Source organism: Pseudopipra pipra, chromosome 1 (genome assembly GCF_036250125.1).
Source record: "Pseudopipra pipra isolate bDixPip1 chromosome 1, bDixPip1.hap1, whole genome shotgun sequence".
NCBI classification, from domain to species: domain Eukaryota; kingdom Metazoa; phylum Chordata; class Aves; order Passeriformes; family Pipridae; genus Pseudopipra; species Pseudopipra pipra.
Genome location: NC_087549.1, coordinates 34,068,098 through 34,085,667, shown reverse-complemented (window position 1 = coordinate 34,085,667; position 17,570 = coordinate 34,068,098). Strand labels below are relative to the sequence as shown.

The 17,570-nt window shown below is 37.7% G+C and overlaps 1 protein-coding gene across 1 annotated transcript in view; it reads left to right on the top strand.

Moving 5' to 3' along the window:
- Positions 1-16,179: 16,179 nt before the first annotated feature.
- The window catches only part of SULF1 (sulfatase 1), a 180,357-nt gene continuing 178,966 nt past the window's right edge, over positions 16,180-17,570 (top strand). Inside the window, exon 1 of the mRNA XM_064651277.1 lies at positions 16,180-16,343. The gene's annotated coding sequence lies outside the window, so the exon portion shown is untranslated. The remainder of the gene's footprint in view (positions 16,344-17,570) is intronic.

Sequence of the window (17,570 nt, the reverse complement as noted above, 5' to 3'; positions counted from 1 at the left end):
CCACCTCTTAAGCATAGTTAGTGGTTCAGTGTATTGTTGACGTGCTATTAGCTCAGCATCAGGCAGTTGGGATGCTCTCAGGCACACCTCCATACTGTATCAGTAGGTTGCCTACAAGCATTTCTGCAATCATTGTAACTGCTGCCTAGGAGTTGTCTGTATAAACTGGAGGCAAGTAGAGTTGGAAATATGCCATGCTTCTGGCTTCTTTAAGACTCCACTGTAAGACCGATATTAACAAAGCCAAAGACTGGTAACACGATCCTGAAAAGAACTCCAAACCCCTCTAGTGAAAGTACGCTGTTGTACACTGATTGCCAGAGATTTGGTTTAAATTATAAGGGATTTTTAACAGTAAAAATCTATGGACAAAATAACCTGAAGTGAAAGGAAAATCTTCCTTAGAGACAATTTGATCTGAAGCCAGGAGAAAGTAAAAGTGTGTAAATACCACTAAGAGTGGCAGATATTTTGAGACACAATAAACACTTTTTTATGCCATCTTTCAAAGCAATAAGCAATAATAATGTTTAACTGTCATAAATAAACACTATACCTGTCTTATAGTATTCATATGGCGCAAATCTGTCTATAACTGTGTGAGGAAAGAGAGCTACATCCTCAGCAGATCTGTGCACCTTCAGAATCATGCAGGGCCTATAACCTGGCAGGCAAGACATGTCTTGTCTTTCCCCAGCTGTGCACCTGCCTGTGGGTTAGCACAAGACAAAGGGATAGGATTTTCTCTCCTGTGATTTCAAGGCATGTAATTAACCTGCTTCTATTTACTGGATACACAAGTGCTCCCGTGAGAGTGAACTGTGCTTCTTTGAGTAGTGTAACAAACAAACAAAATAGACTAGCTGTTTAATTAAGTAATTGCCTTAACGATGCCCTCCCAGGCACAAACATTGGTGGTTTGGGAGAGAGCTTGAATAGTGTTGACTTTTGGTCATGTTACAAAGGCCATTTATTTACTCAGATTTCTTCTCAGAGAAGAGCTGAATTGACAGCTGTTTCCTCTGATTATGGAGGAGACTTTTTGGCATTCTGGATAATTTGGTTATATTTTACCACTCTGTAGCTTTTCTTTTCTTAGTTGATTTAAAAAATAATATCTTTTGAGATTTATTCCAACTCAAAACAAATAAAACAACTTTAAGACAAATGTACATTTTTTTCCAAGTTTAAGAATTTAGTCTTTAAATGAAATTACAAAGAAAAAAGTACATATTAATTCGATGAGTTGCCCAATTTCAGATCAGTATGGTATCTGGAGGGCAATATTTACAGGGAATTCACTGAACCAACATAAATCCATGGCCAGCAGTATTCAAAAGGAGAACTGAAATACTTCCAAGGAAAAAAAAAGAAAACTTGCTATTTAATTATTGATTTTTTTTTTCATGCTACCTTTCTTTCCAAGATTTGGTCATCCTTGACAATTTTTTAAACAGCTATTATCAAAAAGTAGCAGTCCTCAGCAATCACCCATCCATTACACTGCTCCAGCAGAAAAGTATTCTTTACACTAGCAAAATAAACACCATGCTCCTACATCATCCCTCCTTCAAGTTTGAAGATTGAAACTGGTTTTTTATGGCATAAAACTAAAAACTGGCAGATAGGAAATGAGTGAAGGGGGAGCTTAACAAAAGAGCCACCAGACTGGGCCCCCACAGGATCTGCTTCTCCATGTGCTGGTTACTGCCTATGTCCTGAAATCAGCTCCTGACACGTTGTCTATACCTGGAAGAAAGGAGGTACAACATCTCATCGTGCAAAGCTTATTAACCCACTCACACTGCTAATGTCTTTCTAGTACACCTTTGAGTGCACTTGCTTTCTGTTGCTACAATAAATGGCTCCTAATCAACAAGTAATTAATGATCATATACACTGATGGTTCACCAGCTCATGGAAAAAAATGCTACTCTATTTATATAAGAGCAATGAGACGAACAATAATCTTATCCCCAAAGTTGCCTCTCCTCTTATTTGGCTGGAATACATCACACTCTTCCTCTGTCACGCTTCAAAGCTGTTGATCTTAGAGAAACTGTTTGCATGCTAAAAGTGGGCATCTGCTGCCTGTCTGTGGGAAATGGGCTATATGTCAGCAAGGCCAGGACCTACAGCACCATCAGCTCCTTGTCACACCTTAATAATTTAATTTCTAAGTACTGGAATGCAGTACAGAGGTGTTACTCTGTCATCAGTTTTAAACCCTTAGGGGTTAATCCCTTAGGGTCTGTGTTCGCTTCTAATCACTACAGTTGTGTTTTCCAATGTGTAGCTAATTGTCTCCCATCTGACAGAGTGTTGTATATGATTTAGGGCTGTGTGATGGATCTGCCATCCTGGTAGATGGCTTAGCTAATGGTTCATCCAACTAGCTGGAGACAGATGCAACTAGCAGTGCAGAGCCAGGAAAATGTTTTGGGTTTTTTTTAGTAGCATGGTAATTTATTAATGGCACTGCTCACTTTTGGGACTTGTATAACTCATCGTAGAATTTTATTTTTCACACGTGTATATGAAGGGAAATATATAGTGCCCTTAAACCCAGACTGAGCATAACTCAGAGTAAGGTGTCCCAAAATTTGATCTCATCAACATTTTTGTCAGATAATGCGTTACAAATAAAAAATGCAAACTAGCTGCTTGTGATTGTTTGCAGACAGTTTAAAACAAATAAAAAAACTTGAATAAAAACTTCCTGCAACTTTTGTGCACACTCACATAATAGAGATCTGTATTAGAGGAAGAATCATTGGCATAAGGATTGAAGTTATGGTCTCTTCTGCTTATCCTTGATGGCTGTCCAGCAAGGAATAAGTTAGGAATTTGTACTGCACTTTTGCTAAAAATCTATGGATGAAGTCCAGTGGCTCTCCTGATATTCTCTCTTTTACTAAAACATGTTGTAATGGCCAAGGTTATGCATAAGCTGCTAATGAGTTCATATAACAGTTGCTCTGTTACTGTCAGATGTTACAGGAAGCACAGTTCATTCTGTCCTCTTTGTAATGCATTTTGTGATAGTTTAACAGTGAAGGCACTATGTCTGACCAAATTTCATGCAGGCATGGGAGAGTTATAAAAAATATAAACATCCTTTGTAGTAGAAAAACACAATACAGTGTCCTTTGGGCACAGTATCTGTTCTTTCTTTCAAGGAGACCTCCTGTCTAAATAATAGGTATTTCATCATCCCTGTTTTTCTTAATTTGTTTATATTTATCTTTATTTTAGTATGTGTTGACTGTTCTACTGCAGCAGGAACTCTTAAATGAAAATATTGAATCCAAATATCATATGAAAGTCTTCACATGAGATGACACCTTTTTTTGTATTGCTCAGGGAGGTGCTAAAAGAAGCGGATGATTTTTATTGCTTATAATGGGCATTACTCCAGAGGATCAGAGGAGATAAAGGGTTTTGTTTTATTTTATTTTACATTTTTTCCAAAGAGGAGATTGCTAACTACTTTAACAAACCTACTGCCTTGTTCAACAACTTGGCACAAACTTCAAGGGGCTATTCCAGCTGCATCTGACTGATCCTTGCCACAAATAGAGATTAAATAGACTTTCTGGTATTATGCGTGTCTGTCTTCTTTCATTCCTACTGGACTTTACACAAACTGTCCTTCACACTGGTTAGTTTTCAAGCATGAAAATACAAGGTGTGGATTAATCTATGGGGGAAGTGCATTTTATTGGACCTAAGTGTTTTTACTATACAAATAGAACAAAAAGATTTAGCAAGAAAAATAAACAAGCATTTGCTTAAATTATCTTAATGTGAGAATTCGGTGTATCCAAGAGAAACTTTGTTTACTTTCTTTTCCAAACAGATTCCTTTGAAGTCAGCAAAACTAGAGGTATTTAATTTGTGTCCGATAGTCCCAGGATCATATGACCAGTTGCAGTAATCTTTTTTTACATATTTTCTTCTAAGACAAGCTAATGAGTCCCATTCATTGCTCTCACTTATGTTTTATGATGACATTTCAGAAGTTGTGTTGTACCGAGCTACATGCTTGGGCTCACAACTATGCAGAGGTAGTGCATATTGGCACCATCACTATGCCTGACAGGGAAAGGCACATTTGCATAGCATATATAAATTTATTTACAGTCAACAAAACAATACAATGAGAGGTGTCCACCCAGTTGAATAAGACACTCGAAAAATACCTTTACAGGCAGAAGTTCATTTGCATAGGATATAAGGTGAAGAATTGTGTTATTGTCTTAATTAAATCCATTTGCAGGACTGGACAGGATGTCCTGAAGACAAATTCAGAAGTTTAGCTTAATTCTGATAGCCTCCAGGGGCAGCACTGAAATCCAGATATAGGAGAAGGGTGCTGAGGGTGTCAGGATATTTCAGACACAAGAATTCTCCTCTGGTTTTAGTTCAATAATTGTTTAGCTGCCCATGCCTTCCATATCACCCCCTCTTCTCACAATAGTTCCGGCTTTCCCTTACTGGCCCATGTGTACTTTCTTCAATGTACTCTTGCCTTCTCAGTATAAGATTCCCATTGAGTCTACCAAGATCTAGCAAACGCATATTTTTGTATCTCCTAGGATTAGTTTAAATGTTTTGGCAGCATTATGAATGGTATGATGCCAAAATGTCCTTTTCTTGCATTCATTTTAATTACCTTGACTCGTCGCTTAAAGTGAGTGAGAAGAGATATGGGGATTTAATTTGCAATAATGAGCAATGAGAAAAGAAAGTGTCAAGCACTAGACAAGATTTTTGTTAGTACTGTTTATCACTAGATTTGGGAGTTCAACCTAAACCTAGTTTTAACAAAGGGGAGTTCATCAAGTTCACGGGCTTAAGATCAGACTCTAAAACACTATCTTATTTTGCAGTCTCCCAGCTTATCGAACTGAAACAGTTCAAAAAACAAGTTAATGGTGACTGAACATGAGGCATTGGTTGAGAGACACATGAACCTAAGACTTAAGAAATCTAAAAAAGTCTAAATGTTTTGTGTTAGCAAAATTTTCATGTTTACCCTTAGAGCATGGTCAACATTCTTAAATGTTGGGATTTATTATGTGACAAAGTGTTATGCAGGTCCAATAATTTTTGAGGTGACATAGATACCAGTAAAACATCTAACATGTTCTTTTTGTTAGCTTATTGCCACTTAAAATTACTGTAGACCACTTACCACAAAATCTGAAGGTAGTTAATGTGCTAGTACTGTACTATTTACTATAGAAGGGGAGATAATTAGCTATAATTAATTCACTACATCCAAGGTTACTTCACAACATCAAAATCCTACTATTAAAGATAGCACTAGAAATTTCCTTTCCATCAAGTTACCAAATATGATTTATCCAATGGACATGTTCCTGGCACACTAATTTGTCTCAGATGTTTTCTCTGACTCTGGGGTAAGAACCAGTTTCTGGAGGGTGTCTTACATTCTTCAAGAAAACAGCCTGGACAATTAATTTGTGTCTTAGGAGTTTTGAGACTGGCTTTGATACCCAGCTAGTGTGAGGAAACCCCAGTGTTTACAGTCCGAGAATTAAAAGTTTCTGAACCACTGCTTTATGACTCCTCACATCAGAGTCATTGGCAGTTAAAGGAAATAATTGCATCTAGCTTAACTGGAAAAGATGATCATTCTTGTTTTGATACTACTAGTTTTCATTGTTGTTGTGTAGCTGCTATTTATAACACAAAATTTTTGTGTTTCTGCTCCAGTTAAGCATACTTCCTCACAAAACCACAATGCTTTGCTTCGGAGTCAAGTATTGAGATTAAAAATTGAAGCCAATGGAAATTTCTAAGATAAAATTAATTTATTTTTGAATAACAGAAGAAAAAAAAAGAAATTACAACAGAAACCAGTGAAGTAAGATTCAGTGATTAAACTGAATCCTTCACTGCAGATATATTCTGCAATTTAATAAAACATTTCAGGTTGAGTTAATTTCTCTTTCTTGAAAATAATATAATAACAAAATAATTTTGGCATGAATTTTGGCCCATTTCTGCCAGGAATCTTTTCCTGAATCATCACTATTTAAGTTCTCAAAACCAGAAGCCCATTATCCCAGATGATCACAGTTTAAGGGAGAAAGTCAATCTTTGCAAGTGGGCTCTAGATAACTTAAAGTTATAAAAATGGTCCAGTTGTGCCTGTTCGTAATTGGATAGACAATATGAATCAGATTATGTGAGTGTTTTTACTCTGTTTTACTCAACAGTAAAAGGTAGGCAGATGTCAGAAAGGAATATTACAGCTTGGTGTAAGATGCCAGACTGCAATTTGTGACAATAAGAAACATAAATCAAGGGGGACTGAATCCAAGAAGACACTGACATTGTGACACTTCATCACTGCAAGTAAATATCTTCACCAAAAGACTGAGTATATTGCCCTTTGCCAAACTCCTAAAATGTCTGGGGTTTAGGGCAAAGTTGCTTAAAACAGAGATGCTCTATTCTAAAAGCACACGGAGGCAGTCTGGATTAACAGTCTTTGGGTCAGATTTAAAACACTTTGATGAAACCATGTGTAGAGTCTTGGACTGTGCTGTCCCTATGCCTTGGATAATGCAAAACTTCAGTCTTTAAGCCTCTTAAACTTACACTTCTCTTGAGTTGTCTATTGACTTTAAGAAGAAAAAAGTATGAGAAATAGAATCTTTTAGGCAATAATAAAAATAATAATAAATACTGTTCAAGCAAATATTTTGGATTCAGTTATTTCTTGAAAACTTGTCCCTGATCATTAAATTTTTTATTTTAAGCCATGTAGATACTGAGCATATTGTTAGATTTTTATGCACTGGGACAATTCCAAATAAGCTTATTTCTGCTACTAAATCTAAAGAAAAATGCATTGACACAAAACTAAAAATTATTGACACTTACAGAAAAAAATGTGAGTAGCTTTTTTAAGTAATGATCAGTTTATTACATGTAAAAGGAATAAGATGCCATTGCAGCAATTTTCTATGTTTTACTCTCCAATAGAGTAATTTGTGATGGGGATGTTTCAGACATTCACTACAGATTGTATTACTGTGTTCACCAGTTACTCTGGAGAAGTGAGCTCTTTGCATCTTCTCCAAAGTCACCCACCACTAACCTTAAACACTTTAAAATTTTCTAGAGATTAGCCCTGCTTAAAAAGATGGGGACATTTAAGATGTGACAAGCATAGGGGAAATACAGGAAACATGAGTGATCTGAGATTTCCAGCTCCTACTAGATAGCAAGTGACAAAAAGCACAATTTGGAGAAAACTACAGGTAGATTGTCTATAATTGTGCCTTTTTTGTTAAAATGCAAGACTTTCCTTCCTTCAAGGATATCTCTTTTAGCCATGTTCTTGATGCTTAACATCTAAAATAATTTCCTTGAGAACCAAAATTTTTCTATGCATTTACAAAGCAGCTGCTAAAAGTTATGTTAATTCCTTGTATTGCTTTTACAATCCAACTTCAGAAGACTGATATTACAGCAGTACATTATAATCAACTACTCGTTTTTATCATCATGAAGTTATGTAGTGATACAAGCTAAAAAACCCATAAAATATTTCTACTTGCATTCCTATAGAGTCTAATTCTAACACCCATCCATCTGCCAAGTAAGCATTCATCTGCAGCTTAAAAGAGAGGCCTTCCTAGTCCTTTTTTTGGTGTTTTCTTTTTTTTTTTTTTAAATTTTATTTTATTTTACTGCATTTTGCTAGCTAACAATATCTGATTCTTCTTCAGACTTCACATTTTCCAGAAAACTTGGGGATAACAGCTACAATTCCTAAAACAGTAAATGAGTCCTAGCACTCTCTTTGTGTTTTATATCTCAAAGATGAGAGAAGTGAATCGTGTTACAACACTGTAGAATCACCTCCTGAGGTGTTACCTACTCAAATCTAATAAATTATACAATTCTGTTGCTAACAGAATTTTTCTACTTTCTTCTTCTCAAAGTCTTCTCCAAAACATACAAGGTATACTGTCCAAAGTAACACTTGGATGGTCCTTTAACTTCCAAGAATCCTGTCTCAGACACTTTGACATTTTCTTGTTTTTCAATGCAGACACAGAGATACTTGAGAACACTGTACTTACTGCTAGATGACAGTCCCTTTCATGAATTTAAAATCGGTATTTGAAAAGACTGGGTGATTTACTGGATACATTTTAGAAGTTTCTTTGGAGAGACAGATCTTGATAAATGCCACTTCCTTTTTCTTGTGTGCTTTTCTTTGTGGGTGGGTTCGTTTGTTTGTTTTTATATTGCTTTACACATAACAACATTTTGTTCTTTTCTTCCCAATCATAACTAATAGTTGAAGGCAGGAAATAATAGAAAAGAAATGACTATTCATTTCTATATAAACAGTAGATATGTTAATTAGCATTTCCCCCTGAGGGAAAGCCATGTTTTCACAACCAGCACAAACATCATTCTGTGGCCAGCTCACAACTCCAGAGTTCAGTAGATCCAGCTTTCATGGGATAATACAGAAGGTATTTCAGAAAAGCTTAACCTGTACCTTTAAAAAATCCTTTACTTTTTTATGTTTTGCTGATTATGTATGTTTACTATCACATAGCACAAACTGAAAAAGGAATAAATGTCTCTGAGAATAGCTTATTCACTGAATGGGAAATTGCTGAACTTTCTGTACTTTGTATAAGTCAATCAAAAAGTCTTTCTCTTGCAAAAAGTGTATTGCTCATACTCTTTTATTGCTGTCTCACTGATATCAAACAGAATGGAGTTACACAAAGTGATGTTATGTAGTGAATGACAATGATTAATTAGGTGACTACGTATGAGAAACAGGAAATTATATAGCTTCAAAAATATCTGAGATTTTGTTCCCTCTCTGGAACACTTTCTGAACTTCACTTTCTTTGGTTCTTACCCAGTGATCAGTTGAATATTATCTCAATATTTTGCATTCTGTTTGAAAATATTTTTTCATCTTCTATGCACTAATTTTACCCCAAAATTTCCTAAGATTCAGACACTGATTTTCAGATGATAAACATAAATATTAGTATTCATTAAGCTAAACAGAGGTCATTATTATTATGCAATTAGTCACAGAGTACAAGCAATAAACCGGAAATAAAGTCTGCATTTCATTTGAAGTTGTGGGCAGCTTCCTATGGGCAATTTTTGGGAGCAATTTTACTTATCTGTGATTAGCTTGCGCTTCTGTGACTCTCTGCAGTTCATAGAGTTGTACATACACACAAAACTACCCATACACAGTAGGGACCTGCTTGTCTTTTTTTTTTTCTCACTCCTTCTGCTATTTCTCACCTGAAGAAGCATCTTAGGAATAGGACTTTCTTTTCATCCTAGTGGTTTATGGATATCCAATATAGCTTTAATGTCTTCTTTGGACTTCAGCAAAAAACAATAGTTAAAACCAACACCACCACCCCCTCCAAACACTTATTAGTGAGACATTTGTTTTATTGGGCAAGCAGTTGACATTCTGCACTTGCATGAGAGCTTGCTCGCTGCAGCTGATTGGGTGAGCAAGAAAAAGAGAAGAAAACTTATTGTTTTTAAAATATGGGATGAATTACAGATCAAAAAAATATTTAGTAATATTAATCCTTTAGACTGAGGCATGCCAGAAATAGTTCTTTCAAGCTGTAATTAGGAAGGAGGAGAAATGCAGAAGCAGTGAGGTAGGAGGAAAGAAGTTACTCATGAGCAATAGAAAGACTGTAAAGAAGACAGGGACATTTAAAAGATAGCAGACTTACTGGGATGCAATAACGGCTGGCCAGAATAGCCATCAGCGAAACTGTTCCCATATCACATAATTGTCCAGCCCTTTCCCAGCACAAGGCAAAGATGGGATGAGTAGTTTCCAGGAAAAAAAAAATAAAAAATACTTTCTGAATTACAAATCCTAATTCATCTTCCCGGGAGGTGCAACAGAAGCAAGATTATGCAGTGGTCCATTGAGCAAGACTTGTGTTTCTAGCTGTGGTTAATAGAATCACAGAATCGTAGAATTGACCAGGTTGGAAAAGACCTCCGAGATCATCAAGTCCAATCCTTGATCCAACACCGCCATGGTTACTAGACCATGGCACTAAGTCCCACATCCAGTCTCATCTTGAAAACCCGCAGGCATAGTGAATCCATCACTTCCCTGGGCAGCCCATTCCAATGTGTGATTACTCTCTCTGTAAAAAATTTCTTCCTAATATCCAACCTAAACCTCCCCTGGCAGAGTTTAAGACTGTGCCCTCTTGTACTACTGCTGGTTGCCCGGGAGAAGAGACCAACGCCCACCTGGCTATCACAAAGAACTCTGTGATAGATAGACAGCTACCCAATAATATAGTTTTAGGAAAAATTTCTTCCTGTAGACATTTGGCTAAAGTTTAATGTCTGTTTTCAAGCAGAAGTTTTCTTTCCTAGTGGGTAGGCTTGCTTATTTTCCCATTCTTCTGCATTTAAGTCAGGAAGTCTTTCATCTATACTTCTCTTTTGAATTCTCCCAAGTTTTTTAGCTTAATGGTACCTTGTAGTGACAAGCTTTAGTGGTTGACAATTTGACTTGTAGAAATATAATTGTTTTTACTGGTTTGGGGTTTTCTCTTATTTACTTTCAAAGTATGCCCTCTTTTTCCATGGAAATGGGAGCTCTCTTGGCTCTATCTGCCTTCATTTAGCCATTCATTTTTCTGAATTTCTCCAACTGAGCCTCTCCTATTTCTCTCCTTTCTAAATAAAGTATCAGGCAGTTTCAATTATTCTTCATATGGAATTTTTTTCTGCACCTCTTATACCTTTTATCAGGCACTTGTATAATAGAGAATTAGACTATTGGAAATGTAAACTAGGACCAAAATTTTGTGCCCGGGTTCTTGCTTTTAAAATAAGGCAAAAATAATCCAAATTTGCTCAAATATTTACTTACAAATCTGTGTGTAGACTTTGTTGTTTGCTTATGCTTTTATTTCCTACTTTGCCTTTTTTTTCCTTCTGAATCCAACAGCATCTGCTGCCTCTATTTCCATGCACAGTCCACCTTTGGGCAAAAGATACCAGGACAAAACCAAATCTCGGGGTATTTCTCTTCCCTTTTCTAGTTTATTATTGCCATAGTATCATCAGTGTTTGATAGGTGACATTGCTGGTTTGTTTTTCTCTGTCTCAAATATCACCTGGGAGGTCTGTACAGTCATTGCTACTTCTCCTTTCCTACCCCTGCTAGCTCTGTGCTCAGCAGGGATGTAGTCAGTAGATAACTGCTGGAGCATGGCATTTCCAAATGGGATGTGTATGATCTGCTATCTCTGTAAGATTTCCATTCCTATCCTATTCGATTTTCTTTCATCCTGCTCATGACCACTTTAAAACAAATGCTGTTATGATCAGGGTTTAATATGTCTGTTTATTTTACCAAGATCATACCAGATCAATAAAAGAAGTTAAGTCACAGAAGTTAGCCATAATCTCAATACCCAATCCAACACCGAGTCTGAGTTTTTCTAAAAGCCTAAGCAGATTTTTCTTTGACCTGGTTGGCTCATGGACCCAGCCAGCAATGCTAACTAAATACCACCCAGAAAATCTCAGCACAGCAAGTTTTATAAGAAGTGCAGCACTAGCAATTTTCTTCAACACAAGTGACAGGGACAGCATTCTTGCAGCAAAGTAAAAGTGGACATGTTTCACAGCAAAGCCAAGATTTTATTTTTTCCCTAATGTCTGCCAAATCATTCAAAACAAAAGGAGGCAGCTGGCAAGACTTCAAAAGGAGGCTTGTGGATGAAGTAACTCAAGCTGCACTACTTTACCTGGCTAAGCTCTTGGAGACCAACAAAGATAAAAAGTATAGCTTTTGGGTCAGCCAGGAACCTCTTTGCAAAACTACAGATGGAAAGTTGCCTGGCCATTGTAATGTAACAACATATTCAAAGATGATAAAACAGTGCATTGCCCTTTAATTTTGGATATGCATTTCTTTAAGGGATAAATCAAATGTGTGCTTTAGATATAAGAATATCTTAAAGGCAAAGCAGAATACAACTCTACATGGATATTTCCTTGGTATAATGACTTGTTATCATTTTCTTGTGCATTTTCTTCAAACTACAATTTTTCTTTAATATTGAAACTTCTAGCATAGAAAAGCAAGCATCTACATAATAGATAGCATAACTGGCCAGTTTCTTTTCCTCAGTGCAAAATTTGTATATTTGATTGTATTCTATCTAAGTTGAATCAAAAAGGCATCTAGGAGTATTTTGAGCAAAGCTTAGTAACTAATGGCCTAAATATGCTCCAAGGGAGGTAAAATGTAAAATACCAACTGGATCTGGTGGCATTTAATCATATCCTATAGCCATGAAAAAGGAAAAAACTCATTGACTAAAGAAAAAAAAAAAAGAGTGAACTCCAAATGCTTATGGTAATTTGTCAGCATGGCCTATTGTAGCCTCAGGACAAGCAGAGATTTAGAGAAAGGAGACTAGAGGGGATAGTATTCCAGTAATGGCAGAGGATAGGGCATGGAAGGAACAGGTTCAGCTAAAAGAACACAAAAACGCACAGTCCCTTATAAGGACCACATCACCGCTAAAGTCAAGGAAAAACTTACATTTTCTTGACCAGTAGAGAGAACTAGTAGAAGAAATCAAAGGAAAATGTTTTGAAGCAGCAAGCAACAGGCAAAGTAATAGTTACTGATAACTACTGGCTACCTTAGAGTAGATAAAGGAAAGCTCCAAGGCCATGGAAGTTACAGTAGCAATGTACAGATGCCTGTATGCACACACATGCTTAATACACACACACATACATACATGTACACATACATTGCTTTTTTCCTTATTATCACTTGGGGTCATTCTGATAATATTTCAGATATAATAATGAAAAGTCTCCTGTTATGAAATCTGGAAATTCAGCCATCTGTAGTTGATTTCTACTAGACGATATTTTTGTGGAAGAATGACAAGGTGAAGCTATAAGGGCAGTTAATCTTATTTATAAATTCTGCTGTGTCATATCTGTAATCTGCAAAATCCACCCAGAAGAGCATTACAATAAAGCAACATATCATTTTCCCATCATAAATTAGTGTAACCTCACCCAACACCAAACATATTTCAAAGTTTGCTTCATTCTTATAAAGTATTTTGGTTTTCATTATGTTATGACTAAATAGCCTAAACTCACTTGGAAAAAACAGATTCACTATTTCCACTAGCTTTTTTCTCTGACAAATATTCTATAATTACAGCTAAAAATTAGAATTAACTAAAGCTCATTTTAATCCCCTGAACCCATTTTATGGCAGATAGGTAGGGAAAGCAAGTTGAAGAGCAGTCTCTTAATCATTAGGCTGGGGATATGTTTTTTGGAATGGAATAAGCAGGGTTTGTAAAATCCTGTCCTAAAATTTTGTCCATACACAATGTGATCTGTCATATTCAGCAGATTGACTACAGTATATAAGTAAATTCTTTAGATTTAGTAATAAATTGTTACATTTTTGACTAGTTATTCTAAAAAAAAAAATAAAAGCATGCTGAAAAATGACAGAGCAGTGCTTTTTATTTGATAACCTTGCTTATAGGCTCTTTTAGCACCACATCAATCCAGCAATTCCATAGGATTATGTGCATGAGTGTGAGAAGATAGCCAGGCTGGTACTGAAAAATAAAGTCATAAGAAAGGCTTTACAAGATCAGTGGTAGGAAAGGCTGTCACAAGTAGAGAACTCTACGTGTCCTTTGACTAGTAGCAGAGGACAAAGTGTGTCAAGATATTTTGCATCTTTCCAACCAGGCCTGGAAGGGGACCAGCAGGTCTCTTTCATTCAGTCATTCCTCAGCTCCTCCTCATGTCCAGGTCTTTCAGGCTCCAGTGACATAATTGAAATCCAAGAAGAATCAACTGTTGCGGACACTGACTCAAGGGTATTTTACACTCCCTTAAATAGAGATTGAGTGCACGGACTCAGAATTGCTTGCAATGAAAATGGAAAACTCTCCATTTCTCAATACTTTTTTCAAGCACATTTTTTCCAGGGCTGGGAGAAGAGAGAGGGTTTCAAAAGCAATGTGGCCTTCTGCCAACACCAGACGTGTTTCAGAGTCACAGGATGACCTGTTATGATACTGGGAAGTATTTGATGAAGCTCACAGGACTGTACTACAGCAGGTGCTGTGGTTGGGAGGCAGGCGTGACAGACAAGAGGCTTTGCACATGTGAGCCAAATCAGAATTGGAGAGTTACTGTTGTTCATCATCAGTCTGCCAATGTTAAGGTGGAAAAAAAAAAAAAGTCATATGAGCTATTTTCACCCAACAGTGTGGGATGTCGTCTGAAGTGTTTTTGGAACAAGTCAAAATTCATATAAAACTGTCACAATTATCTGATTGACTCCTAGCCAAAAACATCCACAGAAAAAAATGACAGTATTTACATCTTAGAAGGAAAGACTTTCACAGACCAAGGGGAGATGCTTTGCACATACGGATGATACTTTATCATGCTTTAATCAGCATTATGGTATGTTTACTAAAAAAATCATATAAATATGTCTGAAAGGCTTTCAAATGATGTTTGTCCTTTTGACTAAGTAGGAAAGATTAGAAAGTCTAAGAGTGGCTTGGGTGCTTTCAAATGGGTCCCTCTATATCCACACTGAACTTCTTACAAAGCATTGCTGTGATCACACATTCACAATGGGGATGATGGTCCATATTGGATATATGGTGGTTCATATATTCCAAACACCTCTAGTCTTTTTCTCTATGCTCTCCCCAAAATTAAGAGGCTCATTGAAGTACAGCAGTGTTAGACTGATGTAGACGGAAAATCAAACACTTGGCCATGTAAGGACAGAAGCAGTGAAGATAATGTCATGAATAAATACTGTGCTAATGACTGTGTGTTAGTTGTACAGGTGAATAAGTGTTTTTCAGAAAGGTTTGGTTTGCTGAAGGACAGTGATCCCTCCAAAGTTCTGTAAGTCAGGAAGTATCTGTAGCTCAACTTCCCTCCCAGAGTATCAGAGGAAAGATAGAAGAAGACCATGTCTTTGTTTTACAGCCAGTGTTTGCTGAAGTATATTGGTCCCCAGTTCAGGGAAAATTTTCTGTCTTGTTTTTGAACAGCAATAATTTATGTTGCTGTTAGAAAAGTCTAATCTTCATGAAAGAGTTGCTACTCTGTACTTATAGTAACAACTCTACTAATAAGCCTGATACAGGCAAAACTTTTCAGTGAGAGAGTGACTATTGAAACTTTGATCTCCACTGGAGACTCCAAAAACAAACTCCTCAGGTTTCAAATTTACTGGCAGTTTGACACATCACTGCCATAAGCACTAGGACAAAGAGAAAAGATTTTTTTATATGCCTGAATAAAAAAGGATATTAATGATAAATAATGAGTTGTGACTGCTTGTGGAGCAGCTGTGGTTCTTTTAATGAATATTGTTTTCCAATGGTTGAAACAAAATGTCAGGACTGGTGGAGATTTGCAACTGGAAAAGCTATATAACCTCTTTATAAAATCAACTGTAAAAACATATTTGCTAAATGTTTCTGGCTTCTATAGTGCAGCTATACACCGAATTCCTTAGTAAAACATCCATCCTCATCTTGGTATAACCTCCCAGAAGTAATGTAGATGCCGTTCACTTGGTTTAGAGTTAGATTTGGTTTAGAGTTCTCTCTCCTGAAGCCTGAGATTGTCTATGTCTTTGTCTTTTCTATAAAGATAAAACCAACAATATCAGCCATGCTGATGTTTTCTAAGAGATTCATTAGAGGGTGGTAGGCTTGCACTTTACCAAGGGATTTTCCCAAGAGTGATAAGAAGGTATTAGGACAAAACAGATTTATGAAACAAATCTGTTTCGATACTCTAAAATTTCGTTCAGACGAAATCAAATCATATGAAGTTATCTCATTTTACGCGAGCTGTCACATTTCTGCAAAATTTCAGCAAGACCCACCTAAGATGCCTCAGAAATAGAAGAGCAAACAAGGTCACAGCGTGAATTTCGCAGCGCCGCGGGTGCCAGTCAGGGTGACACCGGGATCGCCGCTCAGGGCAGGGGCAGCCCGGGCTCAGCACGGCCCCGCACAGCCTTTCTGCCATCGGCGGGGTGGGTGCCCAGCGTCCCCCCAGCTCGGCTTCCCTGCTCCGGGGCGCGCATCTCCCTGGCATCTCACTGTTCCGCGCCCCCTCCCGCTGCCGCCGCCAGCCCCGCCGCGATCGGACCCCGCTCCCGCCGCCGTCTCGGCTCCAGGCTCCCGGCTCCACCTCCCGTCCGCCGCGAGGTGAGTCCGCCGGATCCTTCCCAAGCCTCCCCGGCGGCTCCGGGGAACGCCTGCGGGATGTGTCCCTCTGCCGCAGCGGCAGCGGCAGCCGCCCCGCCTGGGGACGGCGGCTGTTTGTGAACCGAGTGGGGTCTCGTCCAAAGGGAAGATTCTTAAGTAATTTCCCAGGTAAAACACACAACCTCCCCTCCAAATAATCAAACGATAAAACCCCCAGCTATGTTAGCTTGGCTTTATTAATTGTGCAACTGAAAATGAGCTCAAAATAACACATTATGGGGACTAGAGAGGGATTGAGAAGGAGAATAAGCACTGAGGAGCTTTTTTAAAAGTTGGAGAAATTCATCTTCATTGTGGAGGAAATTCAATGTTTCTGGTGGTTTGCTGTTTTCGTCTTTTTGGCTTGTTTTTGTTTTGGAGTGGTTTTGGGTTTTTTGTTTATTTGTTTATTTGTTCATTTCCCAGTAAATCACCAACAGATATTTCATGAAGTTAGCCACAGCTCAACATTGTTGGAAAATATTTTTGTTTCAGAATGGATAAAACATTAGGAGTGCAGTAAACGTTTTGAACTTAGAACTGCAACAGATACAGTAAATCACATGTTGTTTGTGTGTCGGAGCAGGAATCACTGGAGCTCCAGCAAGTTCAGTCCCCACAGCAAGTTCACCTTGGGACAGTTTCCCAAAGCAGCTTTGGCTTTTGCAATGCACTTTTTATGGTTCACTGTGTTTTTCCTATGGCACATAGATCTCGGTACTGGCTGATAGGTAAAGCTGGCCACATTTCAGGCCCCTGACTTGTCCCAAATGCAGAAGGTGAGTAAAAGTAAGGTGCTGGGTGGGTTCCTTGGAAGTTAATGGAAGCAGCAGATAAATCCAAGTGTGACTCTTTCCCTCCAGATCTAGTTCTGGAGCTGCTTTGCTCTCTGTGACGGTAATACTGGGAACCAGCATCCTAACACAGATGCTGCAGTTTATGTCTTCACTTAGGTGACATCTAGCTTGGCTGTCATCACTTCATGTCCTTGTCTTCTGCAGACAGTGGTTATTGGTGATGCACAAAGTATCTCCCAGTCTGACAGCTGTCAAAGAGAGGATACCTGTCAGCTGAAGGGAGCTGTAGATGTCTCATTTCTAGATAGCAAATAGAATTAAAACAAATTAAATCCTCCCATTCCGGTCTGTTTATTTTTTTGTTTTGTTTTTACCACCCATCTGAGTTCAT